The 26,369-nt window shown below is 33.1% G+C and overlaps 1 protein-coding gene across 30 annotated transcripts in view; it reads left to right on the top strand.

The window, feature by feature from the left end:
• The window catches only part of TENM3 (teneurin transmembrane protein 3), a 1,286,597-nt gene that overhangs the window by 456,657 nt on the left and 803,571 nt on the right, over window positions 1–26,369 (top strand). Inside the window, exon 5 of one of the 30 annotated variants that reach the window (XM_085578769.1) lies at window positions 20,541–20,601. The exons of the other annotated variants lie outside the window; for them this stretch is intronic. The gene's annotated coding sequence lies outside the window, so the exon portion shown is untranslated. The remainder of the gene's footprint in view (window positions 1–20,540; window positions 20,602–26,369) is intronic. 30 annotated transcript variants of the gene reach the window in all.

Below are 26,369 nucleotides of genomic sequence, written 5' to 3'. Positions count from 1 at the left end.
TTTTTTGGTAGACAGGTTCATGTCTTTTTTTTTTTTTCCCTGTATATCTAAAGTACCTTTTTAAAGTAATATGTCTTTCAAGAGAAAACCCCATTGGATTCATCTTTTTTTGCCCTAGTACCTATGTGAAATCTCATGGCTAGTTCTGCAAAACATACCCAAAAAAAATTGTGGGTTATGATCTCATACAACATAGGCATGTTAATCTAACTGCAATTTCAAGCAATCATTATCCTATTTGTATTAAAATGTTTAACTTTTCATCTTCCAAAATTATGTCATTGCTTTTAAGACAGGCAAATAAGCAGTTAAAGTGATATCAGAAAACTGATGGATCCTGCATTTCTGAAAGATTTTAACCTGAATTTTAATCAGAATTGTTATATACCTCTTGATATTTTGCATGGCTACTTCTATGTCCTGCCCTCTGGTGTAACCCTCATTGCTACAGAATACAAATTGTCTTCCTCAAAAAACCACAGACAGCACACAAAACAACATAGAACAGTGTTCACGTGGTTTGTAGCTTTTTTTTCTCTGAAAAGTAATAATATCCAGTGAGACCTGAACTTAGAGAGACAGAAAATTAGGAACCAGAAACTCAAAATGCTCACAATGGAGAAAAATAAGCTGAATTGAGTCAAATTTTCTGTCTTGTATTAATATGTAATTAATTTCTTCCATTTTATTTCACTTTGCCTTTTTACTGGAGCATTGATAATGCAAAAGAAAAAAAAATCTTTTTAAAATAATAATAAAATAAAAATAATAATAATAAAAATAATCTTTCCAATTATGATAGGAGTGTTTTTCATTTTTTTCTGAATTTTGATAGTTTTTGTGGTGAGAAGGTGGTTAGAACATGCTTGTTTATGCACTCTTTTTACATCATTCATGTACAAACACATACACACCCATGTGTGTATGCTGTGAAAAATCTTTTGCAAAGCAGTACAACAGCATTGTAAAGCAAAGGACACATATGAAATAAGTCAGATGAAAGTCACAGAGGAACTCATAAAATTATTTTAGTATTTCCCTACTCTTTTTTAGAACTGGAATTTAATATTTGTAAAACCATGGTAATTATGTCTTCAATTTCTTCTTTAATTTAGCAATTTTCTTCTCTTTCCCTGAAAGATGACTATTTGATATAAAATATTCTCAGTTTTAAAATGAGCAAATAATCACAAAGTAGTGTTTGAGTTAGAAATTGGATTGGGAGGATTTATTATGCAGATGAAAAATTGGTCTATTTAAAATCTCAGAATTCGAGATTTATTTGATTGGCTTCTTTGGGCCTGAAACAAATAATCTTATTTCTATGACTTTCCAAAATAAAAAATAATTCTATGTTCAATTCTGTGCTAATGGTAAAATTGTTGTTTGGAGTAATCATAAAAGATAGATCTATGAATAAAAAATTCAGTGTCAGAGTAAAATTTCCTCCAATTTAACTGTATAGAATCAATAAATCATTCAAAGACAAATTCATCTAGAAATCTAATAAAACTATCTTGAAAATATTTGGTAGAAACATTATTTTTGATGGTTTTAAGAGGCAAAAACTGATTGTTGAAAGATCAAATGAAATGTAATTTTGTAATATAAAATAAAAAAAACCCCAATGTAGACGTAGAACAAATAGTATTTTACATGACCTGAGGAAAGCAATTAATTATATATATCTCTTAATACCTATGTGTCATTTTTCCTCAGTTAAAATAGTTTGTTTTCCTTATTTTGTTCAAAGACTCTTTGTGTTATCTAGTTTGAAAGAAAAACCAGAGGAGGAGAATTACAGCAAGTATACTGCAGAGATGACAAATGCTTCTGGATCAGTTATGGCCTTTGGTAACGCTGTGCTGTAGGGAACCTGCAGAGGTATCACGACTTTTTTCTAATAAGAGGGTAGAGAACATTTTGTCATAGAGTGAAAGAAAGAAAAAAGGATGTGTCTTAATTTCTGTACAGAATCTGCTAGTAAAAAAAAAAGTTTTGGATAGACGTCAAAGCCTTTGCAGGGCATTCCTTTCATTGTATGCTTTCAGATTGATGTACACAATGCATCTTCTGTTATTCTGCGTTTTGTGGTATTTTAATCAGATTTTTGAGGGATTTTTTAGAGTGTCTTACTGTTACTCCACAGCTGTATTGATAATTTCAGAAAGCATTGTCTTTCTAAAAGTGTTAAAAGAAATCCTTATTTTTTATTTAAAAATGCAGAGGAAATTACTATGGCTGGATGAAGGTTGTTAAAATATCCTTACTTAATATAGTTAAAGGAACAACAGATACTTTATCTTCTGATTTAAAGTACTGCTACACACACTAAACTTTCTTTTACATATGTTTCTATTTCATGTATCAAATCCTGATACTACAGAACCAAAATTCCCCAAAAGACAACTACACATAAATGTAAATAAAGCATATAAAAATATCCCAAAAAACAAGCTGACGAGAAGCCTAGCACTTTTATTTTTCTAGTAATTTAATTTTAATGGCATAACATGACTAAACAGTGGTTTTATTATTAATTATTATTAATTAAGGTAACAGATACAGCAAGATCTTTTAAGGCTATATGCTAAAATGCCATCATGAGAAGTAAATTAAAGTTTACAAGGATTGGTTTCAATCTCAAGCAGCATAAGAGGCAATGAATCAGAAACTCAAAATTAGGAACAGGTAGAGCATAGTTAGCCCATAAACGTAAAAAGATTTTTCTAAACAATCAAAAAGAAATTTTAAAGTGTTATAGAAATCTCCAAGTTGTCAAAATGATCACACAAATTTTCTCAAAAGAAAGCTCAGAGAATATCAGTTATTTTGGATTGAGGGCTGAAGTTTTGAGTGCACTAGACTTAATTTTCTGTTTGGCAGTTACAAGCAGATTTCATCTGTCAGCACACCTCTTAACGTAGAGAATATTAATTTCTTTACTTATGTAGAATTACATATTCAATGAAGAAAAATAATAAATATCATAAACAGATTACTTATGTTAGTTATCCCAAGTAAATGCAAAAGAAAGTGGGAAATGGTAAAGAAAGCTTAATGAGATATTAATGATTGTGTCATAGTGTCATGTGCCTGAGTCTGTTACCTCACAGTTTCAGCCAGTCAGATTTCTAAAATAAAATAGGCATTGCTTTAGTAGTGTATATAAGATAATGAAACAAATCCCTTAGCATTAGCAGGGTTTGAGCAGACTGATTGCATTATTCTATCTCTAGAATACATGTGTGATTCTTGAGTCAAAAGAGATAACCCAAAATTAGTCTTTGCATAGTCACTGAGTTGGTTGCACTGGTCAGTGCATCTTATAGTTCTGTTGTAGTTTCACTATTCATGTGGTTGAAAATTATGTTCAATAAATATGAACATATGAATTTAAGTAAATTCATTTTCATATCTGAAAATGAATTTACTTAAAAGTGCTGAAAAGTAATGAATGTGAATGCTGAGGGGAACTAAGAAAAATTATAGAATGTTCACTGGCAGTGCCCTTCACTTTTTTCATAATTATGTATGAAAAATACTAGATTTCTACTAACTCTTGGTGTTAATAGCTTCTTACACATGGCATTGCTGCTGTCAGTGAGTAAGATTCAGGTTATTTTTCTACCCTTTGGAAGATATTTGGGTCCCAGCACTTCTGAAGTTTTTGTTTCTTTATTTGTATGCAGACAAAGGCTGCTGTTGTACTCACTGATGCTGCTATGCCAAAGGTAGTGCAGAACAGAATATTAAAAATCCTGAAGGGCAAAACTTTTTTATTTTTAAATCAGCTTGTGATACTGGTGATGTCTTATGATGGTTGTTCACGACTGTAATATCTAACAGGATATGTCTAAAAGGAGTTTCCCAAAAAATTATCTGGTACAAAAATTAATCTTCATAATTCAGCAAATATCATTGTCCTATCTGAGTCAATATTAAACTAGTCCTATTCCCATGACTTTGGGTCACAGTGTTGTAGAAGATAGATCTGAGATAAGATATTAAGTTGAAGACTTTATATTGATTATTTGATTTTCAACCTTGAGGTAAAGGCATGTAGGGAACCAATGTAATCTTTATAGAAAATGTCACTGTTCCTGTTCTGCCTAGAGTCATCTGATGTCTGGTCACATTTCCCAGAAATTTTGAATTACTAAAAAAATAAAAATGAAACAGACACATTACTTCAGGAATGAAACATAAATAGTTGCATTTTGCCATTAATAATATAAATTTAAAGAAATTTAGAATTGAGCTATAAGTCAATAATTCAAGCTTAAATTTTTTCTATATTCTTTTAATTAATCCAAATTGAAACATCAAAATGAGTTAATGAATATCTTCAGCAAAAAACAGAAGCTTATTCTAAATTTAGGTTGAATAGTGCATTCTGTCATATATTTGTTCAAACACAGGAATGTACTGTTTCACATTTTTAGTAGTTATCAGCTTCATAGCAAAACCCTACATGAACAGCATTTTTTTCTATTTGGTTTAACTTTTTTATTTTAAGCAGGTGTATTTTTTTTTTAAAGAGCATGTCTTAAAAAAATATAAAGTATGAAATTTTGTCAAGTAGCTATAGCATGTAACAAAATATTTTGCAGACATTTAGACACTGAATATTTATACAAGTAATATCACTAGACTTCTCAGGTTTCTTGCACTAAATCCTTTAGAAATCTACACCCACTGAGGTAAAATCTATTTTGTTTATTCTTCTAATCCAACCCCTAGAGACACTGTTTTATGGACAGCTTGCCCACTAACTTTAGAAGACCATTCTTGCTTTTTCACATGTACTGTATTTAGGCCATGAACAGCAAACATGGAAATTGTATTTTGTAGCCCTCCAGGGAAGTAGAGACTTGATAAGTATCCACCAAGTGCACTTATTTCAAGTGATAAATTAAAAGAAGTAGGAAAACACAGGAGCCACAAAATTATATTGTCAGTCAGAAAATCTACACCAAGTTGAAAATACTAGTCAACAAAAAACTTGATTAAGAGACTGATCTTGGGCCTCTTGGGCTCAATTTGGAAATGGAAAAGAGCAGCAGAGATGATAAATTATATTAAAACAATATATGCTCACAGTACTACATACAGTGTTGGCATTTCCATTAAAAATCAGTATCTTCAGGGAGGTCTTTGTTTGACCCAGAATGGTGAGATGTTTTTATATTTATTTTTGGGCTGTTTATTCGTTTATATATTTTTTTTCTTTATATATTTTCAAGAGAGGAAAAATATTGCTTGTATTTTTAAGCTGTAAAGAAACTTTTAGCATATAAAGTTCTTCAATTAATGTATTTCCCTGGTTCACCACTGAAATGAAGGACTGGTTTTGCAAGCATTTACTCTTTTGTGTAAATGATCTGGCTTACATATCTATTGCTAAAGAAAATTAGGATAATTCTATTTTCATATCTTTGGCATTTGATTTCTTTGTTTCATTGAATAATGTAGTGTTACGATTTGTAAAATGTAATTTTTTTGCACCACAGCCACTTGAGAAATATAACAGGTATCTGTACAGGAGATAACTGTCCAAATGTTTATGCTGACCCTCCGATTCCATATTCAGGCATATGACCTATGTTTTTATTACTATTTTCAATTAGGTATGAGAAGTGGCTGCTGATCTTTTGTGCTTTCAATTTCTTCTATGTCTCATCTTAAAAAGACACATATGTCTATGTTTACAGACTCACTGTTTAATTTTGAAAATAAAATTTAGATAAGATTACAAAAAATGGAAAGAAAAAAGCAAAACCTGAAGTGCATCAAAATAATCAATTAGTTTCATTTTTTATCATATGAAAATATAATTTCCTATTCTGATATAGTAGTTGTTATTTAGCAAAATAAAAATTAAACTTGTCCGTGCATGAGAACAATATACAGCTCTCTTTATTTTTCCATATATGTGTGTGTACATATAAATATCTACATAAACAAGGGAGGATCCTGAGAATGCAAAATCTGAAAAGAGAATAAAATGCTCTTTGAGCACCATCACAATATAAAGGAGTCTCCAAAACTCACAGCATAACTGCCTGTGGAGTCTGACATAGAACCACATGCTGCTACTGGAAAAATACCTTCTACCTTGCTGAAGAGTGGTGAGATGAAGTAGCAATTAAGAATAGCAGGATAGTTTTGTTCACCTTCATGGCTGGCATCATATTTTTTTTTTCCCTATGTGAATGCACAGAAAATGCTCATAGCATGGTTCTTACAGTGTTGATTCATTAGTTCTGCTTGGCCTTTAATAACATTTAGTGTATTTCAAATCCTATTTTTGGGAATGTTTTTCGTGTCTGTGTCTTATATTTTTTGTCTTTTATACCAGTTTTGAAAGACTGGAATGAATTATATGTAAACTTTTTTACAGAAAACCTGCTGTTTGACAAATTCTCATCAAAGCAAAGCAAAGATTACCAAGAGCACTGTGCAACAAATGCAGGCAGCTCATCAGCAGAATGCAAACTCTGCTGCCTTTTTGTGGTGATTTTAATGCTGCAAAATACAATTAAGAATAGTATACTATTTCTCTGAGTATGAAATCTAGAAATATTATGTCTGGCTCAGAGGAAATTCTTAATATATAGGTTGCCATTTCCCATGGAGAGTAGGGCTATGAAGTTTTGCTTTTTGTGCAGTGTTTCTATGCTACTCTACTCCAGGCACATCACCAGTCACTGCCAGAGGCAACACAGTGACTATATAAACCTTTATGAAATATAAATCTACCTTTATATTTCATAGCATTTTGAAATTTAAACTCAGCTTATTGCCAGATTTCAGATCTAAATAATTGGGACAGCTCCTTAGCCATGTGAAACTTGTCCTCTGGGTTTCTCTGTACCCTGGAATACCATTCAGTGTTCACTTTTACATGCTATATCTTGGTGTTTAAAATGAAACAAACTTGTTGAGAATTCTTTCATTCTAGATACTGTTTTGAAATTCAGCTTTCCAAAGTACTTGGTTGAATTGGAATGTTGTTTTTAAAAAAGGTATTGCTAAGGAATTAACACTGCTGGCTGATAAATGCCTAGCTGATTACATGGGTTTTTTTGGGTTTTCTTTTGCTACCATACATATTTGGAGAAGTGTTTCCCCTCATTTGTCACAGATCCAATTGGTTCCACATATCAGAGCTCTCTTAATGGCTCTTTCAATGGCCAGTCTCTTTTTCATATGTCAACAGAGCATATGCCTTTTTTTTTTTGCATATTACTATATTTTTACTTAAGTCTTTGCATAATATACATCCTCTTTACATAGCACTATTCCATAGCATGTTGGTTACTGGATGCTGTGTTATCTAAATTTAACCTGGCATTAAAATATAGTTCCTAAGTTATAGTAGAAAGCATATTGTATTGGAATTTTTTGAGTCACAATAAGAAAAAAGTTTTATAGAAATTAATGATTTCGTTTTATACATGTGTGTCTTCTATTGGCAATATTCTGTGATTACACGTGCGCATTAAAGAATAATTATACATTAAGAAAAATACAGGAAGGACAAAATATATTTCAGCAAATAATTTTCAAAGGCTTATTTTCTACCCTGACACCATGTGAACATTTCTCTTTTTTTTAAGCTTTCCTATTTTTATCACTGGTACAACAGATCACAGAGATGGGGTAGCTGAGCTTCTCACTAATACATCTCTTGGGGTAAATTAGAGTAAAACAACACTGACTATGACTAGAAGATTGTAGCAAGAATAGGTTACTCAGCTGTTCAAAAGTTTTCTTATTTCTAACATCAGCATATTACTGGCCTGTTTATAGTCACAGAATGGGGCAGACTGGAAGGGACCACAGTGAAGCATCTGGTCCAATCTCCCTGTTCAAGCAGGTTCATCGCAGAGCACATGGCACAGGATTGTGTCCAGACAGTTCTTGAAAATCTCCAGTGATGATGACTCCCCAGCCTCTCTGGGGAGTTCCAGTGTTTGATCACCTGCACAGTGAAGATCTTCCTCCTGTTCAGGTGAAACTTCCTGTATGTCAGTTTCTGCCCATTGCCTCTTGTTCTGTTGCCCAGCACCACTGAACAGAGCCTGGTTCATCCTCTTGACACCTTCCCTTCAGATATTTGTATATATTTATGAGGTCTATAATTGCTTTCTTTATATTCAGTGGTTTTATACTCTTACAGTATTCTATCGTGTATTAAATAGAGAAGGTGGCTTTAGCTTTTTTTTCATCCTTTTTGAACAATTAGATCTTGTAATATTTATCTTAGAATTATTTTTTTTCCCAAAAGTCTGGAACACACTACATAACATATTTATGAAAACATTTTTTTGAAAAATTATATTTTAGTATTTATTTGTTTACGCACACTACTGTGTGTGTAAAATATAGTACCAAAATATTTATCAATGAAAAGCAAATTCAGTCATTCCTGTTAATATTCAGGCTTGATTTTAGAATTAGTTTTCTTGGGCATATGGAAGAAATCTACCCATTAGTGTGCATAATAACCTGCTTGATAATCTTTCTTCCTTCAGAAAACCAAAGTTTTGAAACCTGTTTTTTTAACTTGTCTTTTTCCTTGTTTATTTGCAAAGTACAGGTGTAATATTTCATCTTTATTATTCTTAGACAGTGGAATAGGTATTCTGCATTTCTAGCAAAATAGGAGTTGAGTAAGTGCAGAGCTTCTTCAACTCAACAAAATTAAACAGTGTTGAAGATACAAAATAACATGTTTCCTGCATCCTAACAACCCGCTCATCTTTTCTCTTGATAAGTTACAGTTAAAAAAAAATTGTATTGTGGGTGTCTGTGTGCACATGTGTTTGTGTTATGCTCTGAAATATAGACAATACACTGTAATTCACATGACCTAGGAAAAAAGATATTAATTGTAGAACGGGAAAAGGGGTTTTGGTTATTACTTGATTTCTCTGTTTACTTCAAGTAAGTGAACTCCAAAACAACAGCAGAAAATGAAGTCGAGGCTTGCATTTCACTCAAAAAAAGTGTCACAGAATTTATAGATTGTAAAAACTTATAAGGTCATTTTGCCAATCCTTCTGTCTGTAGAAGATTTTTCCCTGTGGTATATTAAGAGTTTTATAACTTTCCACAAGATTTTATGAGTTCCTCAGGAGAGGATTTTGGTCTATTGAGAGAGCTAGATGAGAAGCTCTTTTACTGTATTTTACAGCTAGCAAACCTATCTTTTATTGACAGCTTGCATTGACGCTGGGCTGAGAAACTCAGTGAGACTGTATCTATGCCTCCATAGATATGAGAGTTTGGCAGAAGCATTAAATGGGGTGACAGAAGTTTGATTGTAAAAGCAGGGAAGCTGAAGTTAGAGATTTTTCTCTGCAGCTCCAGTTAGCTATATTAAGAGATGATCTTATTGATGCACAGGGATACTTTTTACAACATTCAGGTTTAGCAAGAGGCACTTCAGTTGGTCCCCATTGCCATGTATTACAAAAAATGGAAAGGATTAAATATTTCTGTAGCCATAGAAAAGTCATAGTAATTTCTTCATTTCTGTATCGACAAATATTTATATTACACAAACTACTGTTCATTTGGAACCGTTTAGAAAATGCACAACCGAGATATATATGCATGTATCTTTTGAGAAGGTTTAGTGTCACTGAATGTAAGAGATTTGAATCAGTGAACAGGTCAAGATATCTTCAGTGCCAAATGTATAAATTTATTCCAGATCTTTGAACAATTTTGTATTATAAGCTTGCATGTTTCACTCACTTTCTAAAAAGGACAGCTACATAGTGAAGACTTTTATGTTTAATAGAAATTACTGTGCCTATACTTTGATTCTCAATTAGTAGAATGCAATGTAAGTTCTCTTTCTGCCTCATGAAACACCTATCAACATAACTATGCCAAACATCCACAGTAAACTAACATCTTTTTTCATGAAACTCTGATAGTTTCATCTGTGTCATTGTTTTTCATCATGGTCTTCCCTACCATTAAATATTCTATTAATATTCCACATTAAGATTCTTTTAGCTTTTTATATGTTAAAAATGAAACTGAAAATCACATTTTCACATAAATTATTATCTGTGTATGTGCTTGGTTAAACAGCATTTTTTATTAGGAGTTGTATTTTTAGTGATATCTGGCCTATTATGCTTTTCTTGATAGAAAAAAAAATCTAGATTAGCTGTGTCAATGGAATGGTGAAACATCTAATAAAATTAGCAATATGAAACTTTCGGACTTCCAACCAGAACACAGATTTTTTCTCTTTTATACATGAATGAGTCCTTAAGTAGTTCTGTAATGGACTGGTTAGGAAATAAACGGACTGAAAGTAATTGTCAGCACATCAGAGCTATTGATGTGGTCTGAATTTGCCATTGTAAGGTACACTGTTGATAGAGTCTGCACATTTTGGGGGGATTCTGCATTTTTTTTTGAGAGAAGATAATGTAACTGAATGAAATGTTTAAACAGGATAATCTAATTTCTAGATAGAATAGATTTGGAGATGTTATATTCATTTCACTGAATGTGCATGTTATGTGAAACAAGTGAGTTCAATCCTGTTGCAAATTAATGGTTTCTCTTTAACATAAAGGATATTTCTTTCTGTTATTTCACTTTTCTAGCTTCTTATATTGGTGTTGGGCTTTTTTACGTATGGGATCAGTTTATAACAGAGTATGAGAGAAATATTAATTTTTATACCATTTTGGTAATGCTAAAACGGCACGTAAGTCCTACATTACTATGGTTCTGTAAGGGCCTCATGGGTTATTCTGTCTATTGGAGTAGTCTCAGAAATTGAATTGTGCTGGATGATCTAGTTCCAGAGATAGGGGGGTGGAAGTTTTTTGCATGGTGTGGGTGTGACCACTGTGTTTATTCTGCAGTACTCACATCATCACTGAGGGCATGGTTTCAGCAAGAAATGCAGGTGGTGGTAAAATGCCTCTTTTGTGTACTTTTGCTGTTAACACTGATGTTGTTACTGTTATTTTAGTACATTGTTATTGCAGTTCACATTCCCTCATTTAATGTCCTTTTCTTACCCGAAGGGATGGAGGAAGGGGAGTGGCTTATTTGTACCTCAATTTCCTTGCTGGGGTTAAAACCAGCATGCTGGAATAAATCCAAAGGCCTGGGTATAGCATAAAGCTTATTGAGTTTGCCCCTAGATATGACATGCTTGTTTGGACCATTAGAATTTATACACTCTTTCAAAGCTAGATTACGTAGCATCTAGAACAGTTTGTCTTGTACAACTGTACATTTCTGCATAACATGTCTGTATGATTGATATTTGAATTTTATCAGTTGGAAAGTGGTTTGCTTAAAGACTGAAAGTGTCTGCAGGTCAGAAAGAATTACCAGAGGCAATTTTTAAAATAAACTTAAGAACTATGTAGATAGGATGTTGAAACAACCACAGTGGTATGCTACCTTCTTAGATGTTTGCCACCAAATGCACTGTAAAGTCACACTGGCATTGTGCATGACCTGTTACTCTGTACTTCACACAAGGAAAAGCTTTCTAAAAAGAATGCATACTCTCCCAGCCCAACGAAAATCAGATTTTCAGTATTTAAATGAAAAGTATCAGAGTCACAAATTACTTGATAGTATTAAATTCATGCTCTCCTCTCTGTAACACCAATCCACAAACCATTCTTTTTTTTTATATTAGAAGTCAAGAATGTTCATTGACACCTTCAGACTGTGCTAACTTTTTGGATGTACCCAGATAGAATTCATTTTGAAAAGATACTTAATTTCCCAAAAATAATAAAATTAAAATTTGTAAGATATGTACATGTGCAATACATGTAATACCTATCTTGCTTGTAAATCTTAGAGCCACTTTTTATTGATAAAATCATCCAAATACCAGGGTAAAGACTTCCAGGCTTCTCAATTTCTTTAAACAAATCTTTCTTTGAAAGATTGTAATTACTTGGTAAAATTTGAGAAAGATACTTGAGAAAAAGAAAATTCATTGGAACTACTGAGATGTGTCTCTAGTTAGATACCATTTGCAAAATAAAACTTCTGAAGCTTTTTGCTTTTTTACTTACAAGCAAGAACCTTTTTTGCAGGTTACTTTCAGTTTTATCATAGTACTACTTTAGCACATATTGCTATAAATACAGTTTTAAGTGAACAGGATTTGGTTGCTAGGTTCATGGGGTTTTTGAGGTTTGGGGTTTTTTTCAGCTGTCAACCTTATTAATACAGTCCTTTATTTCTTTACTTTGTTTCTATTTTAAGGCTGATTAGTGATCTTTTAATTTTTTTTTTTTAAATTCTAATCTGAGGGTTGCCTTTTGCCTATTATAGTTGTTAGGGTTTTGGGGCTTTTTCCTAAAAATAATGTAAAACCTGTTCAGTTCACAAATACTTCTCTCTTGGAATTTACATTGAAGAAATTAAAGATATGGAAGTGCAAACCACTCTTCCAGGAAATACTTAAGTGTGTGCAAAATGTTTGGATATGGGCAGTGCTATGCATTCCAATATATGCCTTGGGTATACATTGAATGTTATTTAAGGGTTTGCAGGATTATGAGCTTTAAGATATTGCTTTCATTTTAAAGCAGATAAATCTATTGACAACTAATGCAAATCACTGACTATCATAAAATAGAAATTTCAAATTTTAGGAATGATGTAATAACTTCTAAAGTGAACAGTAGATTAAAACTGTAAGAGTTCCACTTTTTGAGATCTTTAAATTCCTCTGACTGTAGTGATCTTTGTTATGCACTAGTCATCAAAACCTGAATTTTAAGAAAATTGGAAAATTGATTTGAACAATTTTCTCACACTCTTAAATATCTCAGATTGTCTTAGCTAAAGGCTGAATTATAAAAGCAATCAATGTTAAAATACACACTAAGAAAGCAAAATCTTATTATTTTTTAACAATTTACAATTTCTTAAAGATTTTTATACTTTCCTTTGAGTTAATGTTTTTTCCTTATTTGGTTGATTTCTTTTTTACTCCTTTTTTAACCAATCTTTCTGTGGAATGAAAGAATTTATTCAAATATTTTCACATTTTTGAATTCACCCATTAAGAAATCAGTTGTTAATCATTTTCTAAGTTAAAAGGGGCATTCAATTTCTTAAACTGATACCTGAGTAAGTCTCTTTGTGAGAAAAACTTTCATAGCTTTCATGTATTTCTGGACAGAATTTTAGGGAGAATACTTTTTATTGGTACAATGTAAGTAAGTTCCTGTAGAAACTAGAATTTTAAGAACATGAATTTGAAGCAAGAATACACAGATATGTTAACTATAGAAGTGACAAGAGTCCAGCACACAGGACTCTTAAAATTTGCCTTTAAGCATCATAATTGATTTAAAAAATCACATGGATATGTGGTCCATTTTTAATTTTTTAAACATAATTCCTGTAACTAACTCAGTGGGACTTAGCAGGCCTCCTCACATATAAAAACTCAAGCATGTAGCATTGTGTTGCTGTATAGCAGACACAAGTCACTAATAACACTCTGTGTATAAAATGCTTAGTGTGCTGAATATTTGCGAGTGGTTACAAGTAGTTGTACATCCATATTATGCATATTTAACCATGTTTGCACATATACACTTCTTGTCAGCCAACCCTGGCTGGTAGCACGGGGGTCTTAAGGTATTATCAGCATGGCAGAGCTCTGCACATTCCCTGAGGTGCTCCTCTGTGTGTTTGCTGGGAGTTTTACACCTGCAAAGCACATTGTACTTAGAATGTAAGTATTCACCACCACTGCAGCCTGCATGCAAGCCTGACACATACTGTGCTGGGAGATACCAGCACTTCCCAGTATGTTGCCAAATTTATTTTTCTAGTATTATAATATTGATACAAATGAAAATTACAGGGTGGTCTGTACTTTGTCGTACCTAGTGATACAAAAATACTTATTTTACAAGATATTTTTCTTTATAATTATGTAATTGTATTTTCGTAGCACAGTATTTTTTACACATAATGGCTGTCATTGTACTAAGGTAGAATTAGGTATTATAAAACTAAGCAAACCAATTCTGGTTTACATTAGTATTATAAAACATAGAGTTCTTGGGGTTTTTTTTCACATTACCTGGTACCTCTAAACTTTCGTTGTTAAATATTATTGCCATCTTGAGACCAATTATGCTATTCTCAACTACCTTTATTTTATCATTATTTAAAGGTTTTCATTTTATCTTTTCCAAATGTTACAATTCCAAACACTTGATTTATATTTCTGTCTACCTTATCTTTCTATGGCATCACTCTCATTTTCTCCATATGTCAACACTTGCTTTTCTTTATTATAAAGCTAGATAGATTTTTAGAGGCCTTTTAATATGATTTCTGTCATGCCACATGATCAGCAGTAATTATTTAAGCCTTTATACTATTAATAGCTTTAATATTGCAAAACAAAGTGGGGAAAATGCTGTAGAGGTATGACTTTCAGAATTAGGCATCTTTGTTTAGAGATGAAGACAGTACTTCAAATATTTTAAACTACTTTAAAACATGGGTCTTTCTCCATTGTTGTTTTTATTTTGCTCCCAAAAGGCAAGCTGAAGATCCTCTTACTGGGAATAAATTTATAGCTGCATTTTACTTCATCAGAAGATTTCTGTTAGCAAGGCTTCCAAAACATAAAATCAATTAGATTTCCAAATAAAAGTATGGGCATGAGAGAGCTGAAATTTCAAAAATTGCAGCAACAAACTGGGACTGTTTTGCAGTTTTAATGTTTGACAGTGTGGTTTTATTAACCCTCTGTTAACTTATTAAGAAAGTAGGCATTGTATTTCAGTCCCATCTTGAAGCTTAATAAAAGGATTCTTTGTTACTCTTAGAGGACTCCTTTGTCCTTGTTTCTTGTGTGGATATTCAGAATTCAAGTATTACCCTTGGTAGGTGACCTAATGAAAAGTTCATTGCTGGTTTTTGAAGTAGGAGTTACATAATTTCTTAGGATGTTAACTGCTTCAATTTGGGTTTCTTGCCCATTAAATGCAGCTTCACTGCTGGTAGTAGCGCAACTAACTTACCGAACAGGTATTTGGAATAGTTTCATAAAAAAAGTTATCACAAAGCAAGCTATATAGTCAATATTGCTGAAATAGTATCAGGAAATTCTTCTGGCATGACTGTATTTGGTTAGGAATCATGAGGGGTGTGTCATGCATACCAACTTTTCTTCTGGGACAGTAGGAGAATGGACTATTCTGAACCACTTGTGCCAGTGGGAGCAAGGAATGACTCCGTGGATGGGTCATGCCTGAAATGTGTCGTTCATGAATGCTGTCTATTGTTTTCCCTTATTTGACAATACTTAATCAGTTGGATTACATAGGGCAACTGCACAGAGTTCTTAAAGTGATGTGAAAGTGGCCAGTCTGAGAAAATTGCTAATTGCAGGGGAACAGTTGGGGGGTTTTAAAGGCTGCTTTGTTTTTCAGTCTGTTCTCCGAGCTTCCAGCCTTCTATGTGCCCCCTTCCCAAAAGCAAAATTATTAACTATTTATATGCTTTATAAGCAACTATGAAGAAAAAAAAGTCCTCTTTCTCAGATATTGCTAACATTTACAGCTAAACTGAAAAGAGGTCACTGGTTTATTTGTAAAATACTTCCTAACTGGAAGATTAGTCAGTAAATGTTTCAAAAGAAATTGATGCTTTCCCTGGAAGCTAAACTAGCTTATACTCAGATTTTTAAAGTCACTTAAAAATGGCAAGGAAGAACAAAATTGTCTATATTTTTGCCTCCTCTTCCCATCCATTAACACATCAGATATCCTAGTTACAGACTTGAAAACAGCAAACTAATCTGAAAGTCAGTCTATATGTCCTGTGTTTTTTCACTGTGATGTGTTATTAGATCTGAGAAAGTGCTTTAAAAATTGAGAATGGGACTTGAAAGATACCAAATAAACTGTAACGCAGTGAATGTTGGTTTCCAATTGAGAGATGACAACTTCATTTGGTTGTTTTTATCAGTCAATATAGATTTTAGAATGTACACATATTACACTTCTTTTTCAAGTGAACCATATCACAACTTGAAGCTGCACATTAAATGCTAGAAAATTTGTTAGGAATGAACACTGTCCTTACAAATGTATCTGTCTGGGGAGAGGGAGAAGGGTGTTAGGGGAGTAAGCAGTGAAGTGACACCTACTAAAATATATTTCCATCCATCTAATACTTCATAAACCAAAGGGCTAAATATGGCTCAGGAAGAAAAAGTTAAACTTTTAAGTTACTAATGGTATTAATTCTGTCTTGAAAAGCTTTGTTTGCCTAGTTGATTTTTGAAGTGTAATCTATCATCAGTCACAGTGAGGCAATACTTACTGTGGATTTACTCCTAGTGGTAAAATATCAATAGCCTCTTGTTATGATTTCACTGGTAACCCTTACTCCTGACGCCTGGATGAGATTTCTGTTGACATCACAGGAGATGGAACAATGAACCTAATAGTTAAATTCTGCTGTTTACCGAAGCAAGAGTTAATAGGAAATTAGGGTATGTAGTTTTATCCTAGTAATTTTTAATGTAAATTGATGGGGTCTATAATACATGCAAAATTCAGATTTTTTTTTTTTGTATTTTCTCAAAATGTTTGAAGAAGAGAAAAGAATGGCTGTTTTGAATTTGATCAACACCTCCTAGTCTGATATACTGTCTCATATAGTAGCCAGTCAAAAATACTATGAAAAATAAGAGCAGATCAAGCATAAAATGAAACTTTCTGGCATGTGGCAGTCCACAGCTCAGGGATTTCCCAAGCTGAAGGTTGTATTTTGAAGATTTTATTCCATGAATTTCTGATAAGTTTTCAAACCTAACAGTATCCGATCTTTTGAGGATCCTGTATTTTTTCTACTTTTTTTTCCCTTAAGAGATGTTTGTTAACCTTAAGAGAGAAGTAGTTTTAAATTGCACAGCTACTTTCTATCTAGTCTTCATTATAAGGGTCATTTTTCAACTGATTTTAGAATCTGTAGTCCTAGTGTAAAATAATTCAGTGGAACAAATAACGTACTATTAAAAGGACACAATAATTTGACACACTGATTAAGTAGAGTGGTATTTCCAAAAGCCTTGGAACAATGTATTCATACAGAGCATGATATAATGATTATTCTTGGCATGTTTGGTAGGATGGGCAGAGGTTTTGGCAAAAGATCCTGGAAATAGTGGAATTTAGGGGAATTTAGTTCTTACTTTCAAAACCAGAAAGATTTTGTAGATAAAAAATGTAAACAATTACATTTCACACTATGCATATAAAAAGGAAATAACACAGGGCAGGGTGTTAGGAAAAAATTGCAATTATCCTACAATTTTTGGAATTGAAAGTATTTCAACAAATTAATTTGTAAAATTTTTCCCCAAGGAACAGAATCACTTGCAATATGTTACTCAACATATATGCATTTAATGTAACAAGTCTAGAAATTTGAGTCAAAATTCTTTAACAAAACCCAAGAAATATGGTGTATATTTTAATCTTGAAAATAATAATTGTAAATGTTGATTTGAATGTATAGAAATAATCTGTTGTGTTTTCTATTTTTCTTTTTGAGGTTAGAAGGGACAGGCTAGAACCTTTCTGTCAAAATTCTGAAATTAATTAAAAGTTTTATGTATTCCCTAACAAAATTAAAACCTGCCATTAAGGTAACAGCTCCAATAGAATTATAGAATCAGGGAATTTTTTAGACTGGAAAAGAAGTTAATGATCAATGAGTCCGACCATCAACCCATCAAATCCATCTGTAAATTATATCCTTATGCAACACCTCTAAATGTACCCATGAGCATTACCCATTAGATTAATATTTCTGAAATGTCTGAATGCATGTAAAGTGATAAAAGAAAAAACACAAGCATAAAAAGTATTGTCTGTTTCTCCAGATCTTCTCTTGCAAAACAGTTATAATTAAAATATTTTAAATATTTTAAAAGACTGTCATCTGCTTTTCTCATCTACCTTAGATTCAGCACACTTAGCACATGTAAAAACACAATGTGGAATACAAAGCTAAATAATATCCCTTGTGTGAGGTTCAAAATTACCTCTAGGTGTGTGTGAATGGAAAAAATATGGGTGAGATCATTGACAAATCTGTCCCAAACATAGAAGAACCACAGAATTGTTAGTGGGCCTGAGCAGCCTGTCCTCTTTTATACTCTTGGTTAAAAACAGTGTTCCTGAAACCAGTATTCCTGATAAAAATAAGCAGATAAAATAATATTTTTTTTCTCAAACTGAAACTTAAAAATAAGTGTAAGAAAATTATGCATAGCTTTTGTGTTTTCCATTTTTCTGCAGTTTGTAATGCTAGGTAAAAATTGATTTTTTTTCTGTCACTTCAGTTAAAAAAAAAAAAATCTCTTTTTTCAAAAAGCTATACCTACAATCTCCACATCATAATAAAATCTATCATGATCCTAAGGTTAACAATATCAAATATATTATCTTCATGTTTTGATTGTTTGCAGTAAATTATTTTAAAAGTAGAATGCAAAAGCAGTGAAAATGTATAAAAACATTTACACTAATTTATTCTAAAATATAATTTCTCATGCTAAAATGTGAAAATTGGTACATATGTAACCTGCATGTGATGTTTTTATGTATCAGATTTAATTAATTTAAAAATATTAATATAGAACAGAAATGGAATGTACTCATTAATTTAGCTTGAGATTACCCAAACTGAAACAAATGGGGTTTTTTTGATTCATATCTACATAAGAATTCTTCCGTTAGCTTGAATATTTGGGAGAAGAAATGTTAAAAAAAAAAAATCTGTGCTCTAAAAAAAAAAACAAACTACCAGAAAATCTGGTGGTATGGTGGTACTGGTAAGGCTTCTTACCACCTTAAACCAGAAGTACTATGTTATTATATAAGATGCTTTTGTTCTGATATTTTAACTAAAGATTTGTGCAAAAGGTCACTTAGTTCATAATTTTCACTTCCTGTTTTTGTGGGTTTTTAGAGATCCATTAATTTTAATTGGAGGAATTGTTACTGAATTTAGAGGGAGAGAACTTTGTCAAATCTGGTAAGGTGAGAGAGAAGGAGATGATGTGAGACAGCATAAAGGGAATTAGAAGGTCGAGAGGAAGAAAAGCTAAGTCATTGACAATTTATGAGGTGATGAAATATGTCTGACTTTAGTATTCTGAGTGAGAGGTAACAATAAAGAAATTGCAGCTGTTCTTCCTGTGCTGCTCTTTTTCAGAAGAAAGGAAAAGGAAAGACTAAAGAAACATTACATATAAAGAAAATGATAATACAGGAAGATGCTGATTTTTCCTCTGATTGGCACTTTTTTTTGCTTCTTGGAAGTATCTCCAAAGGGACAGTTTTAAAATAGGGTTTTCTAGAAATCCCATCCTCATCTTAATGCTGCATTTCATGTAAAATTTTAAAATACCAGTGTTGTCACCTTTAGGCTCAGGGCATCATAGTTATCTCCAAAGATGTGAAAAAAAGTGGTCTCAGACATTTCATGGATTCCATAAGGCAGGTGAGGAGATTAGGGAAGATGACTTGGGAAGTGAGGTTTAGGCAGCCAGCTTTTTTAAGTTTGTGAAAAGAATGCTGATGGAGCTAGATAATTCCCTGTAGTAGCAGACTGAGGAGCAGTGATCACTGCATGCTCCTTGTGAGAATCAGAAGAAATCACTAGGAAACACTTCTCCCTTAGAAGGGTGCTGGCCAATTTCTCTACTTTTTATGCATCAAGTACTAAAATGAAAGCAAAAAATAGAAAATTAAATCAGAAATTGCTTTGTGAGACTTGAGGTATATTAAAGTCTGCCTCCTAGACTACTACAGACAATTGTAAATAGACAGGATTTATCTGTGCTCATTTTAATTTTCTCCAGAAGTGCAGGGATGCTCTTTTCTGGAGAAGTTCTTATCCAAATTTCTTTGAGTACTCTGTTTAATTATAGGCTTCTTTTTCAGTCCAGAGAGTGATTTTATGCCAGTTTGTTGTGGTTAGTGAGTCAGCATTTAGAGTTTTCATTTTCTTTACATAGTGTTTCACACAACAACTAAATGTTTTCATACCTGTGTCCACCATATAGTGTTGGTTATTCTATGATTCTTTCAGGAGCCAGTGTAATCATTATTTCTTTGTATTTTAAAGAAGAGTTACAAAGATTATAATATTTGAAGAAATATTATATCTTTGAAGAAATGAAGATTGGTTTTTTAGCCATGTTCACTTTCAGAGCCAGCATAGCAGTGGGAATAAGCTTGTATTGGCCATTGGTGTATAGTGTTAGTGTCCTTCACCCCTTTTCAGGAGCACACACACTCAGTTCCATTCAGACAAAGCTTCAGAGTGATGGCAGTGCTGTTCAGCTCCAGCACAGATATGGCTAATTTACTTCCTCAGCTGTTTTCTTTCTGATTTCTAGTACAGTTGTTAGACCACTTCTAATAATTTATAATTCTGTTAAATTTTTGTTTTAATTTTCCATTCCATAGGTCATCCATGACAGTAACCATGCAAGGGTAAGGTTAGAAGAGGAAAAAAGACATGCATGAGGTTAGTGTAAATTGTGCTATGCACAACATGAGTATACCTTTTTTGTAAACAAGTCCACACTCTGAAATTCTTTGTATACATATTTTCAAAGGGGGCTGACTGGTGATGAAACAAGTGAAATTTTAAGCCAAAGGAATAGCAACTCTGGTTAAAATGTTATGACATATTTAAATTATCACATATTGCCAGATGATGTCATGGAGGCTAGAACCATAGATGACTTTAGAAAGGGATTGGTCTAATTTCTATCTTGTACGTGCTAGGGACTGGCAGAAGCTTGAAAGGTATTACCAAGGAAGAAAAGCTGTACAAATACTTCTATATGCATCAATTAATATCCACTGTCCAGTGTAGAAATCTGGCTAAACTGAGCCTCAATTCAGACTTTTCAGTGTTCATGTGAGAATTATGTGTTAAAATAGAATAAAAACTTGAGTTCTACTGTACAAGGAAAAATTTCAGATGCCACTGTGACAGCTGACCTATCATTCAGGTAGTAAAGAAGAAAATTTTAATTTCTTAAATATTCATTACAGTAATGCTGATTCTGTAATGGTAAAGTATTAAAAGCCATTGTTAGTCATGACACAGCCTGCATTTCAAAATCAGATTCTGTCATATTCAAAGAACAAAATTGAAAAACTGTCCAGTAGCTACAGATATTTTCCCAATATAAAACAACAGCAAAAACAAGCAAATTTTCATGATACATTAAATCAGTACTAAAATGCTGGATATATGTCCCATTTGGAATAGAAGTATTAGACAAACTAAATACATTTTGTGCAGATATTAGAGATAAAGTTAGAAAAGCATAAAGGTTAAGACCGAGAAGTAATCAGATTAAAACTTAGAAAACCTTTTATGTTCACTGAGGGCATTGCATTTCGCATGAAATATCCTGACTGTAGATTAAAACTACTTAATTATAAACATACTTGAATTTTAGCTTGTTTGTTGAGTCGTAGAAAAGACATTACTATTCTGCCCACAAAGCTAGGATTTGACTGTTTTCTCTATCCTAAAAAAGGATGAGGACCTTAGCTACAGATTTCCAGGCACACAGTAGTTTTTTCTGTTCATTTAATGAGCTAACAATAATCACATTAGCACATTTTCAGCAATAGGAATCTTTTTTAGATTTTTGAAATTTTAAAGTATTTAGGAGGGTTATTGGAGTTTTTGCATACTTCAACTTTGTCTGTAAATCATGTTGATAGGAATAATTTCAAATGTTCAGAATAGTTGCTGTTTGAAAACTGTCAAAAATAAAGGTTATAGTATGACTTTTTTTTCTCTTTAACTTTCTGACACTCTATAACCTTCTTGTCTTAAAACTAAGAAATATAATGGTCTATTAGATAATTAGAAAATGGAACTGTAAATGTAATAGGACTATGGTCAATATTTCAAAGACACATGCTAACTAAAACAAATTTCTTTATTTTCATAGCAAAATGTCAGATCAAAATAGTATTAAATATTCTCTTGACAGCTACATAGAATCATAAAATTCTTTAGGTTGAAAAAAACCTTTAATATAATCAAGTCCAAAATTAACTCAGTACTGCCATCTACACCATTAAACCAGGTTTCCAAGTCTAAGTATTTTAAAGGTTTGCAGGAATGGTGGTTCTACCACTTGCCTTGACATCGTGTTCCAATGCTTAATCACTCTTCCAGTGAAGAATGTCTTCCTTTTATCTGTTCTAATCCTCCTCTGATGCAAATGGAGACCATTTTCTCTCATCCTGTCATCTTGTTACCTGATAGAAAAGACTGACATCCACATCACTACAACCTCCTTTCAGGTAATTGTAGAGAGCATAAGGTCTCCTGCAAGCCTTCTTTTCTCCAGGCTAAACAACCCCAGCTCCCTCACCCACTCCTGATAAACATTGTGCTCCAGACCATTAAACAGCTTTGCTGTCCTTCTCTAGAGCTGCTCATCACCTCAATGTTCTTCCTGAATTAGGGACCCAGAACTGGACACAGCAGTTAGGAAAGTTGGACACATACTTAGAAAAGGACAAATTTGCTTTGTCATTAATAACATCTTCCTTCCTTCACCAAACAAAATATGGTTTTGGTTTCTGTGTCATGAAAAGTTTCTGCAAGCCACATCTATGGATTTGTCCAGCATTGAGGAATATTGAGATTATAGCTGGAGAAGTAAACCTGAATATTTATTTAGAAACAGTGTCCTGTAAAATCTAGTTTAAATTTGTACTTACAGCAAATGCTTGGGAAACTTCATTGTTGCAGCCTAATACAAAATTCAAAATTTATAACTCTGGTATCTCCTATTTTCCCCCATTTCTTTGCTTTTCAGCCTGTATTTTTCAATGGATCCTAAATTTTCTGTATTTCTCTGTCCCTCTAGAGTTCATTAGTTCTAGAGTATAAAGGGGGTAGCTTAATGTAAGAATGTTTGTGTTATTTCCATTTGAAACTGAGATGTCCAACACCTGCAGACTGTGTATGCATTAGTTTACTCTGCATGCTGCCCAGGAAGAGTAGTCTAATGATGGTTTTGATTGAGTAAACATTTTCAAGTAAGGTTTTTTGTATATATTCCCAGAGCTAAAAAACAAGTTAAATTCCCAGAGCAAAAAACAAGCTAAAAAAACAAGTTAATCACCCTGGCACCACTTTTCTTGGAAAACTCACTTGTTCTGAATTTTATTAAATTCTTTTTCACTTTTTAGATCTCTGCTATTCAGACTGTTCATAACCACCTATACATTTATAGGTAAAGCGGATTTTTTTGTTATTTTAGCTATAAAGAACTTTTATCTAAAAAATAAGTTTCACCTAAAAATATTGTGATGGCATTGTCCTTATAAATGTGAGCATTGATATTTATGAATCTTGTACATAGCAAAGAATATAAGAGTTCTCACCAGGAATGTGTTATAGACTTTTTTATAAAATGTTACAAAAAAGTACCCATTCTGTTAGATGAAACCATTTCAAACTTCTTTCATTACTTGAAGACATAACATTGTCTTTACAGATCTTTTGAAGGCAGGATTTTTTTTAGATAGTTGAAAAAATTCTTCCAATATTTGAAAAGATCAACTAAAAGAGATGGCTGGTAATAGAACTTCAGGGCAAACCCCAAGAGGGTTTTGATCCACAATCCCTTAAGGTGCTGTACATTTGTGTTTTCATTCATACCAGTGCCTTCAAATACTTGGCAAGTTTGAAAAATATGGGGTTTTTTTATTTCACACTAAAGGTCTCATTCAGAGAGGCACTGTACAACAGTATATCTTCTTTATGTCACTCTTCTTGGGAGTCAAGAAATGGTGTGGCCTAATGAGGTGCTACATAGGTTATCAACAGGATTGTAGGATGCACATCAATAGCTTTACATCAGAGCCAAACTTAAAAGACTTAAAAAAAAATAGGTGAAGAGTTATTGCTGTATGATACCATTTTCCAAAAAGCGAAAGTTCAATAATAATACCAAATAAAAAATAACAAATAACAAAAGTTATTTCTTAAATTTTCAATGAGGTATTGTGTTCTTTCTGATTAATTTGTGATTACTAAAGAGATTATTTCATCAATTAAATGTTTAGGTATTTCTGTAATTTTCAGAGCTAACATGTGTTTGTAACAAATTTAAAATAATTCATTTGAAGTAGTGTATGTGACTATTTTCAAAAGACCTAAGGAAAACAGTAACGTTTATGAAAAGCAATAAACAGGTTTAATGTTTTAAGTCTTTTGAAATGTGACCGTGATCAAGCCACAAATGATCACATGTGATATATGTTGTTTATTGCCACTCTGCCTATTCTTCAAAATTATTTCCTTATTTGTGTGGGACACACGTCAGTATTTTTGCTTATTTGTCCAAGACACTTAAGAATTAATTGCAGTTGCTCTAACAACATTGGGCTATAATTTTCTCCTGCTTTTAATTAGTCTTTACTACTGTATATCCATAGGTGACATATCAATTCAAAATTGAGCTTAGTCTGGGAGTTTGAAATCAAATGTGACCTTTTCTAATTAATATATTTTTAGGTAGAAGAAAAAGTAACAAGGATTAATAAATCATAAGGTTCCTTTTAACATTAAACATATCTAATCACTCCACTTTTGGACTTGATGAAGTCTTACATGGTAAAATATATACTGAGGCAGATTGGTTTACAATGAACTGCCTGAGATGATATAATGAGATATGACATGTTAATGTATAATTTTCACCATATCGGTGTCCTCTCTTGCAATTGGAAACTTTTCACTGAATTGTTTGATTTTTGAAGTCATGGAAAAATTGAATTCTGAGTATACAGTTTTGGAAAAATCTAATGCTTCAAATGCTACATCTGAAAATACAGCTATGGTGAAAATACAGAGTGATTTGGTAAAAGATGTACTTGCATTCTGTCAGGATAGCAGTAGGACTGTTTCTCCCCTGATATATCTTTGCAGTTTAGCTATAGGAACAACTGAGGTGTACAGCATAAACACATGAAAAACTTACAATACTGAGACCAGATCAAAGCTCTGTCTTGCACAATATTGTGTTTGATCAATTATGTATACCTATAGAATAGTATGGAAACAGGCAAGTATGTGTTGATAACTCCATGTCTCCTTCCACTAGGTGTCTGAATCCATTTCCAAATTCACTGCTAACTGTTTTCATATCACTGGGTCTAATTCATTTGCAGTCTAATTTTTTGTGAGATAAATTTTTTGGTTATTTTGTTTGTGCGACCCCCTAACTTCATCTAAAATTCCTGAATATTTGTGTTAGAAAAGGCAATTAAGTTTTGCTAGATGACTTTCTCCATGACAAATCACTCATTAATTTGAAGTCAAGCAGACTCCAAACCTAGAATTTCCAGGCTTATGAGTTCTGGCAGACATAGTCTATCTCATGCATTTCTGTTAAAGGGAGTGCATGGCGTCTGGATTGGAAATAGCCTATGGTAGTGCCTGAGGCAATGAAAACTAACCTGAAAATCCTTATGAAATCATAGAATCATAGAAGTAGTTTGGGTTGGAAGGGACTTTTAAAAGTCATCTAGTCTAACCCCCCTACAACAAGCAGGAACATTTCAGCTAGATTTGGTTGCTCAAAGCCCATCAACCTTGCCTTAAGCACTTCTACGGATGGGCATCTAGCACCTCTCTGGGTAACTTATTCCAGTGCCTTATCACCCTCACAAGATAGAGTTTCTTTCTAATATTGGATATTAATCTGCCCTTTTACAAAGTTTAAAGACTTCTCCTCTATGTCCTTCTCATTACAAGCCCTTGGAAAAAGGACTCTCTCCCCAGCTCTTCTGTAAGCCCACTTTGCATATTGGAAGGTTGCTATGAGGTCTCCTGGGAGACTTCTCTTCTCCAGGCTGAACAACCCCAATTACCTCAGCCTGTCCTCTTAAGTGAAGTGCTCCTTTCCTTGGATCATTTTTGTGGTCTTCCTCTGGAACTGCTTTTGTGTGCTGAGTTCAGAGCAGGACGCAGCATTCCATGTGGTGGTGTCACATGAGGGCAGAGCAGAGGGGCACAATTACTTCCCTTAACCAGCTGATCACGTTCCTTTTGATGTGGCCCAGGACATGACTGGCTTTCTGAAAGTGCAGGTGCACATTGCTGGCTCATGCACAGCTTTTCATCCAACAGCACCCTCAAGTCCTTCTCAGAAGGGCTCCTCTCCACCCCACTGCAAATAGTTGTGCTACTTTTCCAGGAGATGTTGAGGTGGTTGAAGTCCCCCAGCAGGAAGAGAACCTTCA

The sequence above is a fragment of the Lonchura striata genome, chromosome 4 (assembly GCF_050655825.1).
Source record: "Lonchura striata isolate lonStrDom1 chromosome 4, ASM5065582v1, whole genome shotgun sequence".
Lineage (NCBI taxonomy): Eukaryota > Metazoa > Chordata > Aves > Passeriformes > Estrildidae > Lonchura > Lonchura striata.
The sequence above is the reverse complement of the archived record's forward strand: the minus strand, read 5'-3'. Positions and strand labels throughout refer to the sequence as shown.